This window comes from Mustela lutreola, chromosome X (assembly GCF_030435805.1).
Source record: "Mustela lutreola isolate mMusLut2 chromosome X, mMusLut2.pri, whole genome shotgun sequence".
Lineage (NCBI taxonomy): Eukaryota > Metazoa > Chordata > Mammalia > Carnivora > Mustelidae > Mustela > Mustela lutreola.
This window is the reverse complement of record NC_081308.1, coordinates 49,563,722-49,575,350: the sequence shown is the minus strand read 5'-3', so window position 1 is coordinate 49,575,350 and position 11,629 is coordinate 49,563,722. Positions and strand designations below refer to the sequence as shown.

General features: G+C 38.1%; 1 pseudogene; it reads left to right on the top strand.

Moving 5' to 3' along the window:
• Positions 1 to 2,134: 2,134 nt before the first annotated feature.
• The window catches only part of LOC131820963 (small nuclear ribonucleoprotein E-like), a 97,506-nt pseudogene continuing 88,011 nt past the window's right edge, over positions 2,135 to 11,629 (top strand).

The window sequence follows — 11,629 nt, the reverse complement described above, 5'->3', positions numbered from 1 at the left end:
TGTTTTGGGTGCAACTGTAAATGGGATAGACTCTTTAATTTCTCTTTCTTCTGTCCTATTGTGTATAAAAATCCAAATGGTATCTGTGCATTGATTTTATATCCTGATTCTTGTTGAACCTGTCACATTGTCTCCCTCCAACCTCCAATCTTCCAATTGTCAGATGGATTTCCTGAGTGTTCCAATTGATCTGACATCAATACAGCTGTGCTGAAGGACAAGGAAAGCCCTAGTTCCCCTTAATTCTCTACCATCTTAACTTCACCATCAAAGCAATCATAAAACATTTCCAAGATCTATAAAGAACTTCTCAAACTCAACACCTAAAAAAAACAATAAACCAGTCAATAAATGAGCAGAAGACATGAACAGACACTTATCCAAAGAAGACATAAAAATTTCCAACAGACACATGAAAAAATGCTCCATGCCACTTGGCATAAAAAAATACAAATAAAAAATATAGTGATTACTTGTAATAAACCCCAACTGTTGCATGCAAATGTTGAATAGCTACACTGTATACTTGAAACTACTATTATACTGTACATTAACAAAGTGGAATTAAAATAAAATCTTAAAAAATATTAAAAAATATAGTGAGATATCACCTTACACCAGTTAGAATGATGGAAATTTACAAGACAGGGAATAGCAAATGTTGGCGAGGATGTGGAAAAAGGGGAACCCTTTTACACAGTTGGTGGGGATGTAAGCTGATATAGTCAGTCTGGAAAACATTATGAAGGTTTCTCAAGAAGTTAAAAATAGAGTGATCCTATGACCCAGTAATTTCACTATGGGGTATTTACCACCAAGATACAGAAGAAGTGAAAAGAAGGGTCACCTGTGCCCGAATGTTCATAGCAGCAATGTCCACAATAGCAAACTTTGGAAGGAACCAAGATGTCCTTCAGTGGATGAATGGATAAAGAAGATATGGTTCATATACACAATGGACTATTACTCAGTTATCTGAAAGGATGAATACCTGCCATTTACAACAACATGGAGAGTATTATGCTAAGTGAAATAAGTCAATCAGAGGAAGACAATTATCAAATGGTTTCACTCATATGAGGAATGTAATAAATAGTGCAGAGGATCATAGTAGAATGGAGGGAAAAGTGAATGGAAAGAAATCAGAAAGGGAGACAAACCATAAGAAACTCTTGATTTTGGGAAACAAACTGACAGTTGTGGAAAGTGAGGTAGGTGGAGGAATGTGGTCTGGGTGATGGTCATTAAGGAAGACACGTGAAGTGATGAGCACTGGGTGTTATATGCAACTAATGAGTTATTGAACACGACATCAAAAACGAATGATATACTTATGTTTCCTAATTTATTTTAATAAAAATAAATACATTTGCCTTCTATATAGAAAAAAAATAAAGAAAATAAAAAAAAAATTTTAGTGGTGCCTGGGTGGCTCCATTGGATAAACGTCTGGGTCTTTATTTTGGATCAAATCATAGTCTCAGGGTTGTGGAAACAAAACCCACGTTGGACTCCATGATAGACATGAAGCCTGCTTGATATTCCCTCTCTCTTCTCCCACTGCACCTCTCTTGCTCTCTCTCCCTCTCCCTCTATTATAAATAAATAAATAAATAAATAAATAAATAAATAAATAAGAGGGAGGAGAGGCAAGATGACGGAGGAGTAAGAGACTATTTCAACTGGTCCCTGAATTGAGCTAGATACCTGCTAGCACACTCTGAACACCCATGAAATCAGCCAGAGATGTAAGATTACACACTTCTGGATATCTATGAAGGCAGAGGAAGACAGATGAATTGAGAGTGTGTGGACAGATATCAGACAGTATATAGAAGGAAATCATTAGAAGTAAATCATTAGAAAGAAGTAAATCATTAGAAAGTAATACCCCAATGTGAAAGTGCCCTGTACTTAGGGACCAGGAATAGCTTAAAGAGTGGTGGCTACAAGATGGGAGGAGATTGATAACAGCACTCAAACAGAACAAAGGGACAATTGGTGGGACTGGGAAGCTGCAGCCATGGACCAAAGCCCACAGTCCCAGGATGGCCACAGCTGACATGTGCCCACAGCCAGTGTCCACCTACATCTGAGCAGGCACAGTGCACGTTCCAGTTGGTGGCCCCCGGGGATGACAGCTTTTGCAGCCACCACAGTCACGTCTGCTGCCTCCACTGCTGCTGGCACTGAAAATGTCTGGCATGGACTTGAGTCAGTTGTCCCGGGAATGACAGCAGCTGGAACCAGGCCCTCTTGGACCAGAATTGCTCATGGTTTTGGTGGAAGATGGGTACAGAGACAAACAGGGGTCTCGGGTAACAACTGAGACTATGGATGGGGGTGTGCACCACCTGTAGGAGGCTGCAGTGCTCCACAGAGATAGTAGAGGTCAGTCTGTGTATTCTGGACTATTCAGAGGGGAGCAGACTGTGAATTCTCTCTGAGCAGAGGTCTGGGTGCAGACAGTTTACTTTGCTCTGACCCTCTGAAAAGGTGCAAAAAGTCACCAGAGGACAAACACCTCCAGAGAACAAAAGCCTCAAAACCTGGTTTCCATTGAGCCCAGCCCCTTGATAGTGGGCAGAGCAACTCCACCCAAACAGTACTGACTGAAAAACTATGCAGGAGGGCCCTCCCCCAGAAAATAAGTCAGAAAAAAACAAGAGGATGACAATGACAGGGTCCCCATACAACTGGAAAACACCAATACCAGGGGGAAAAAATATACTGAGCTCCGGTATTGCCTCACAGTCTGTATATTTCTTAGAAACAATGTGTTTCTCTTTTTTAAATTTATTTTCATAATTCTTGTTCTTTTATTTTTTCTGTATTTACTATTTCAACTAGATGCATAATACAATATATTCCAGAGTAAATTTTTTAACTTGAACGTTTTTCATACATATACTTATTTTCCTTCTTTTAAATATATAGATATAAGATTCAATGTGGTCCTTTTTTTACTATTCAATATTATATCTTCATATATCCTTGTTCTAATTTCCCTGTATTGCTGGAAAGTTGAGTCCTTTAACAAAGATAATAAGACACACCCAGGAAGCAATGAAATACCCTTCCTCACCCAAATTGAGGGATTATAGAACTTCCTCTTACCCCCTCCTGTGCATTAGTTTTCCTTTTCTTTTGTCAAGCCTTCTCTCTCTCTCTCTCTCTCTGTTGTTGGTACAGTATAAATCTTGTTCTTGGGGTTCATTTTAAATAGGTTTTTCTCTTTTTTTTTTTTCTTTTCTTTGTTGGGTTTTTTGTTGTTCGCTCTTGTTTTTATACTTTATAAATCTTACACTTAGGGCTCATTTTGGCCGTTTCTTTTTTCTTTCATTTGAGGGTGCCTTCTGATTGCTCCAAAACTTGCCAGGGTATAAATTGTCTGGATCGTGGTTATATATACAGCTATATATCCACACAACTACCTCTTGCCAGAATGACTAGGAGGAGGAACCCCCCAAGAAAGGAAAAATTCAGAGACTGTGTCCTCTGCCACAGAACTAATGGATGTGGACATAACCATGATGTCAGAAATAGAATTCAGGGTAACTATTGTGCAGAAAATAGCTAGGTTGGGGAAAACCATTAGTGACAACATAGATTCTCTAAGGGCAGAAGTGAGAGATGATCTGGCAGAACTTAAAAAAGCTATCAATGAAATTAAAGATAATCTAATATAAATACTCTAACAGCTAGGGTTAATGAGGCAGAAGATCGAATTAATGATCTATAAGACAAAATGATATAAAAGAAGGATCAGAAGGAGGCATGAAACAAACAGCTTAGAAGCCATGAAAACAAGAGTTAGAGAAAAAAATGGTGCCATAAAACATTCCAATGTCAGAATTACTGGGAACACTGACAGGGTGAAGAGAAAGAGGACTAGAAGATATAGTTGAGTAAATCCTAGATGAGAATTTCCCTAATCTAGGGAATAAAACAAGTATTCATATCCTACAGCAGAGAGGACACCTCCCATACCAAGATCAACAAGGGAAGAAAGACCATCAAACATGTGACTGTGAAATTCAGGAATAATAAATTGAGAGAAATTGTCTTAAGGGAAGTTGGGGTAAGTGATTCCTTATGTACAGAGGGAGGAATATCAGAATAATGTCATGGCTGGAAAGTCCTACCAGAAAAATGGAAAGCCAGAAAGGGCTGACAAGACATATACAGGGAACAAAATTAGAAGATCATGCAGAAATAATACTTTATTCAGCAAGGCTGACATTCAGAATGGATGGAGAGATAAAAAGCCTCCAAGAATGGCAAAGATTAAAAGAATACATGACCTTATGTTTCTTGGTGCTATAGTAAATGAAATTAATTCTCTAATTTCCCTTTCTGTATTTTCATTGTTAGTGTATAAGAAAGCGACTGATTTCTGTACATTGACTTTGTATCCTGCCACGTTGCTGAATTGTTGTATGAGTTCTAGTAGTTTGGGGGTGGAGTCTTTTGGGTTTTCCATATAAAGAATCATGTCATCTGCAAAGAGAGAGAGTTTGACTTCTTAATTACCAATTTGGATACCTTTTATTTCTCTTTGTTGTCTGGTTGCTCTTGCTTGGACTTCTAATACTATGTTGAACAAGAGTGGTGAGAGTGGGCATCCTTGTCGTGTTCCTGATCTCAACGGGAAGGCTGCAAGCTTTTGCCCATTGAGCATGATAGTTGCTGTGGATCTTTCATAGATAGATTTCATGAAGTTCAGGAATGTTCCCTCTATCCCTATACTTTGAAGCATTTTAATCAGGAACAGATGCTGGATTTTGTCAAACGCTTTTGCTGCATCAATTGAGAGGACCATGTGGTTCTTCTCTCTTCTCTTATTAATTTGTTCTATCACATTGATTGATTTGCGAATGTTGAACCATCCTTGTAGCCCAGGGATGAATCCTACCTGGTCATGGTGGATAATCTTTTTAATGGATCCTGTTTGCTAGGATCTTGTTGAGAATCTTAGCATCCATATTCATCAGGGATATAGGTCTGAAATTCTCCTCTTTGGTAGGGTATTTGCCTGGTTTGGAGATCAGGGTAATGCTGGCTTCATAGAAAGAGTCAGGAAGTTTTCCTTTGCTTCAATGTTTTTGAAACAACTTCAGGAGAATAGTTGTTATTTCTTCTTTGAAAGTTTGGTAGAATTCCCCAGGGAATCTATCAGGTCCTGGGCTCTTGTTTTTTGGGAGGTTGTTGATCACTGCTTCAATTTCGTTACTAGATTTTGGTCTATTCAGGTTGTCACTTTCCTCCTGGTTCAATTTTGGGAGTTTATATTTTTCCAGGAATGCATCCATTTCATCTAGGTTGCTTAGCTTACTAACCAAAAGAGGTAAAGGATCTGTACTCGAGGAACTACAGAACACTCATGAAAGAAATTGAAGAAGACACAAAAAAGATGGAAGACCATTCCATGATCTTGGATCAGAAGAATAAATATTGCTAAAATGTCTATACTGCCTAGAGCAATCTATACTTTTAATGCTATTCCGATCAAAATTCCACCAGTATTCTTCAAAGAGCTAGAGCAAATAGTCCTAAAATTTGTATGGAATCAGAAGAAACCCCGAATCACTAAGGAAATGTTGAAAAAGAAAAATAAAATGGGGTCATCAAGTTACCTGATTTCAAGCTTTACTACAAAGCTGTGATCACCAAGACAGCATGGTTCTGGCATAAAAACAGACACATAGACCAGTGGAACAGAGTAGAGAGCTCAGATATATACCCTCAACTCTATAGTCAAATAATCTACCACAAAACAGGAAAAAATATCCAGTGGAAAAAAGACAGCCTCTTCAATAAATGGTGCTGGGAAAACTGGGCAGCTATATGTAGAAGAATGAAACTCAACCATTCTCTTACACTGTACACAAAGATAAACTCAAAATGGATAAACGACCTCAATGTGAGACAGGAATCCATCAGAATCCTGGAGGAGAACATAGGCAGTAATCTCTTCGATATCAGCCACAGCAACTTCTTTCAAGATATGTCTCCAAAGGCAAAGGAAACAAAAGCGAGGATGAACTTTTGGGACTTCATCAAAATCAAAAGCTTCTGCACAGCAAAGGAAACAGTCAAGAAAACAAAGAGGCAACCCACAGAATGGGAGAAGATATTTGCAAATGACAGTACAGACAAAAGGTTGATATCCAGGATCTATAAAGAACTCCTCAAACTCAACATACACAAAACAGATAATCATGTCAAAAAATGGGCAGAAGATATGAACAGACACTTCTCCAATGAAGACATACAAATGACTATCAGACACATGAAAAAATATTCATCATCACTAGCCATCAAGGATATTCGAATTAAAACCATATTGAGATATCACCTTACACCAGTTAGAATGGCCAAAATTAGCAAGACAGGAAACAACATGTGTTGGAGGGGATGTGGAGAAAGGGGAACCCTCTTTCACTGTTGGTGGGAATGCAAGTTGGTGCAGCCACTTTGGAGAACAGTGTGGAGATTCCTCAAGAAATTAAAAATTGAACTTCCATTTGACCCTGCCATTGCACTCCTGGGTATTTACCCCAAAGATACAGATGTCGTGAAAAGAAGAGTCATCTGCACCCCAATGTTTATAGCAGCAATGGCCAAGGTGGTCAAACTGTGGAAAGAACCAAGATGCCCTTCAACAGAAGAATGGATAAGGAAGATGTGGTCCATATACACTATGGGGTATTATGCCTCCATCAGAAAGGATGAATACCCAGCTTTTGTAGCAAGATGGACGGGACTGGAAAAGATTATGTTGAGTGAAATCAGTCAAGCAGAGAGAGTCAATTACCATATGGTTTCACTTATTTGTGGAGCATAACAAATAGCATGGAGGACAGGGGGAGATATAGAGGATAAGGGAGTTGGGGGAAATTGGAAGGGGAGGTGATCCATGAGAGACTATGGACTCTGAAAAACAATCTGAGGGTTTTGAAGGGGCGGGAGGTGGGAGGTCGGGGTACAGATGGTGGGTATTAGAGAGGGCATGGATTGCATGGAGCAATGGGTGTCGTGCAAAAATAATGAATACTGTTATGCTTAAAATAAAAATAAATTTAAAAAAATATGTGACCACCAATCTGGTACTACAAGAAAAATTAAGGAGGGGGAGTTCCTATAAAAGAAGAAATTTCCAAAAATTGATATGCATCAGAAATTTATAGAGATAAACTATAGAATCAAGGTCCTCACGGGCAACATGATGACAATAAACATATATCTTTCAGTAATCACTCTCAGAATGAATAGTCTAAATGGTCCCATAAAATGGCACAGAGTAGCAGATTGGATAAAAAGACAGGACCCATTTTTATGCTGTCTACAAGAGAATCATTTTGAACCCAAGGAAACATCCAGATCGAAAGTGAAGGGAATGGAGAACCATCTTTCATGCCAATGGACTGCAAAAGTAAGCTGGGTAGTGATTCTCATATTAGACAAATTACATTTTAAATCAAAGTCTGTAGTCAGACATACAGAAGGACACTACAGCATTCTTAAAGGGTCTATCCAACAAGAATATCTAGAAATTGTAAATATCTCTGTCCCCAGTATGGGCACAGCCAACCACACAAGCCAACTGTTAATCAAAATAAAGAGTCATTGATATGAAGACATTAATTGTAGGGGATATTAATATGCCACTTTCATTTATAGGCAGATCATCCAAGCAGAAAATCAATAAAGAAACAAGAACTTTGAATTACCCTTTGGACCAGATGGACCTCATAGATATATACTGAACATTCCACACTAAAACAACAGAATACTCATTCTCCTCAAGCACATATGGAATCTTCTCCAGAATAGACCACATACTGGGACACAAATCAGGGCACAACCTATATGGAAAGACTGAGATTTTTGCCTGCATATTCTCAGACTACAATGCTTTGAACCTGGAACTCAACCACAGGAAAAGTTTGGAAGGAATTCAAACATCTGGAAGCTAAAGACCGCCCTGCTTAAGAATGTCTGGATTAAGCAGGAAATCAAAGAAGAGCTTAAACAATTTATGGAAACTAGTGAGAATGAAGACACATCCATCCAAAACCTATGGGATATGGCAAAAGTGGTCCTAAAGGATATGGCAAAGGTGGTCCTAAGGAGGAAATACATAGCTATCCAAGCCTCACTCAAAAAAAAAAAATTGAAAAATCCCAAATATGCTAGTTCTCTTTACACCAAAAAGAACTGGAAAATCAATAACATGATAAGCCAACCCCATGCACAAGAAGCGAAATAATCAAGTTTAGAGCAGAGATCAACGAGTTATAAACTAGAGATATAGTAGAACGTGTCAACGTAATGAGAAGCTCGTTTTTGAAAGGATCAATAAGATTTAAAAAAAGCAAAAAACAACAACAACAACAAAAAAAAAAAAACACTGGCCAAACTAATCCAATAGAAAGGAGAGAGGACCCAAATTATTAAAAGTATGAAATAGAAAGGAGAGCTTATGACTAAGACTACGAAAATAAGAACAATTATCAGAAATTATTATAGACTTTAAAAAACAATCTGAGGGTTTTGAAGGGGCGGGGGGTGGGAGGTCTGGGTACCAGGTGGTGGGTATTATAGAGGGCACGGATTGCATGGAACACTGGGTGTGGTGAAAAAATAATGAATACTGTTTTTCTGAAAATAAATAGATTAATTTAAAAAAAGAAATTATTATCAACAGTTACATGCCAATAAGTTAAAATGCCTAGGGAAAAAAACAAAAAAGAAAAAGATGCATTCCTGGAAACCTGTGAACTTCCAAGACTGAAACAGGAAGAAATTGACAACCTGAATAGATCAGTATCTGTAACAAGATTGAAGCAGTGATCAAAAACTTCCCAAGAAACAAGAGTCCAGGACCTGACAGATTCCCTGAGGAATTCAATCATGCACTCAAACAAGAGATAATACCTATTCTTCTTAAGCTGTTTTTAAAACTAGAAACATAAGGGAAACTTCCAGACGTTTTCTATTAAACCAGCATTATGTTGATCCCCCAAGCAGGCTACGACCCCATCAAAAAGGAGAATTTCAGACCAATACTCCTGATGGATATGGATGCCAATATTCTCAACAAGATCCTAGCTAGTAGCATCCAACAGTACATTAAAAAGATTATCCACCATGACCAGGTAGGATTTATCCCTGGGATGCAAGTCTGATTTAACACTCACAAGTCAATCAGTGTGATAGAATGAATCAATAAGTGAAGAGATAAGAACCCCATGGTCCTCTCAATTGATGCAGAAAAGGCATTTGACAAAATACAACATCCTTTCCTGATTAAAATGCTTCAAAGTATAAGGATAGAGGGAAGATTGCTCAACTTCATAAAATCTATCTATGAAAAACCCACAGTAATATCATTGTCAATGGGGGAAAGCTGACAGTCTTCCCTTTGAGATCACAAATCTACACTTTCAAAATCATTCCAATCAAAATACCCCTGGTATTTTTTAAAGTGCCAGTATAAACAATCCTACAATTTGTATGAAACCAGAAAAAAAACCCAAATTGCCAAGGAAATGCTGAAAAAGAAAAACAAAGCTAAAGGCATCACGTTGCATGATTTCCAGCTTTAGTACAATGCTGTGATCACCATGACAGTGTGGTACTGGCACAGAAACAGACACATAGACCAATGGAACAGAGCAGAGAGCCCAGACATGGACCCTCAACTCTATGGTCAAATAATCTTGGACAAAGCAGGAAAAAATATCCAGTGGAAAAGATAATCTCTTCAATAAACGATGCTGGGAAAATTGAACAGCTACATACAGAAGAAGGAAACTTGACCAGTCTCTTACACCATAAACAAAGATAAACACAATGTGGATGAAAGACCTCAATGTGAGATAGGAATCCATCAAAATCCTAGAAGAGGACATAAGCAATAACCTCTTTGACACTGGGCACAGCAACTTATTTCAAGACACATCTCCAAAGGCAAGGGAAACGAAAGCAAAAATGAACTTCTGGGACTTTGTCAAGATAAATAGCTTCTACACAACAAAGGAAACCATCAACAAAACAAAGAGACAACCCACGGAATGGGAAGATACTCAGAAATGACACTACAGACAAAGGGCTGATATCCAAGATTTGTAAAGAACTTCTCAAACTCAACACCCCAAAAAACTGATAAGTCAAAAAATGGGCGGAAGACATGAACAGGCACTTCTCCAGTGAAGACATACAAATGGCTAGCAGACACATGAAAAAATGTTCATTCTCATTAGCCATCAGGGAAACTCAAATCAAAACCACATTGATAATTATCATATGGTTTCACTTATTTGTGGAGCATAACAAATAGTATTGAGGACAAGGGGAGATGGAGAGGTGAAGGGAGTTGAGGGAAATTGGAAGGGGAGGTGAACCATGAGAGACTATGGACTCTGAAAAACAATCTGAGGGTTTGAAGGGTTGGGGTGTGGGAGGCTGGGGGAACCAGGTGGTGGGTATTAGAGAGGGCATGTATTGCATGGAGCACTGTGTATGGTGAAAAACAATGAATACTGTTATGCTGAAAAGAAATAAAAAAACACATTGAGATACCACCTTACACGAGTTATAATGGTAAAGATTAATAAGGCAGGAAATAACAAATGTTGGAGAGGATGTGGAGCTAGGGGAACCCTCTTAACACTTTTGGTGCTAATGGAAGCTGGTGCAACCACTTTGGAAAACAATGTGGAGATTCCTCAAAAAATTAAAAATAGAGCTACACTACAAACTGGCAATTGCACTACCACTATTTACCCCACTGATACAAATGTAGTGAAAAGAAGGGCCATATGTACCCTAATGTTCATAGTAGCAATGTCTACAATAGACAAAGTTTGGTAAGAGCCAAGATGCCCTTCAACAGATGAATGGATAAAGATGTGGTGTGTATATACAATGGAATATTAGTCAGCCATGAGAAAGGATGAAGTTGGGTAACTTTTGCATCAACATAGATGGGACTGGGGAAGATTGTGCTGAGTGAACTGTGTCAAGCAGAGAAAGTCCTTTATCATTCAGTTTCACTTACTTTTGGCACATAAGGAAGAACATGGAGGACATTAGGAGAATGAAGGGAGAAATTGAAGGAGTTGGAAATCAGAGTTGGAGATGAACTATGCGAGGCTGTGAACTCCAAGATACAAACTGAATGTTTTAGAGGGGATGGAGGTTGGGATATGGGTGACCTTGGTGTTGGGACATTAAGGAGGACATTCACTGAATGAAGAACTAGGTATTATACATAAACAATGAATCTTGGAACACTACATGAAAAACTAATAGTGTATTTTATGGTGACTTACATAACACAATAAAAAACTAAACAAAGACTATAGCAAATACATACATACATACATACATACATACATACATATATACATTCATAAATACTATAGAAATGTCCAAAGAGAGCATTACATAATGATAACAGGATCAATTATAAAAGAAGTTATGACAATTGTAAATATCTATGAACCTAACATAGAAACACATACATACAGAAAGCAAATATTTATTGACATAAAAGCAGAAATTGACAGTAATATAATAATAGTGGAGAACTTTAACACTAAACTTACATCAATGGATAGAT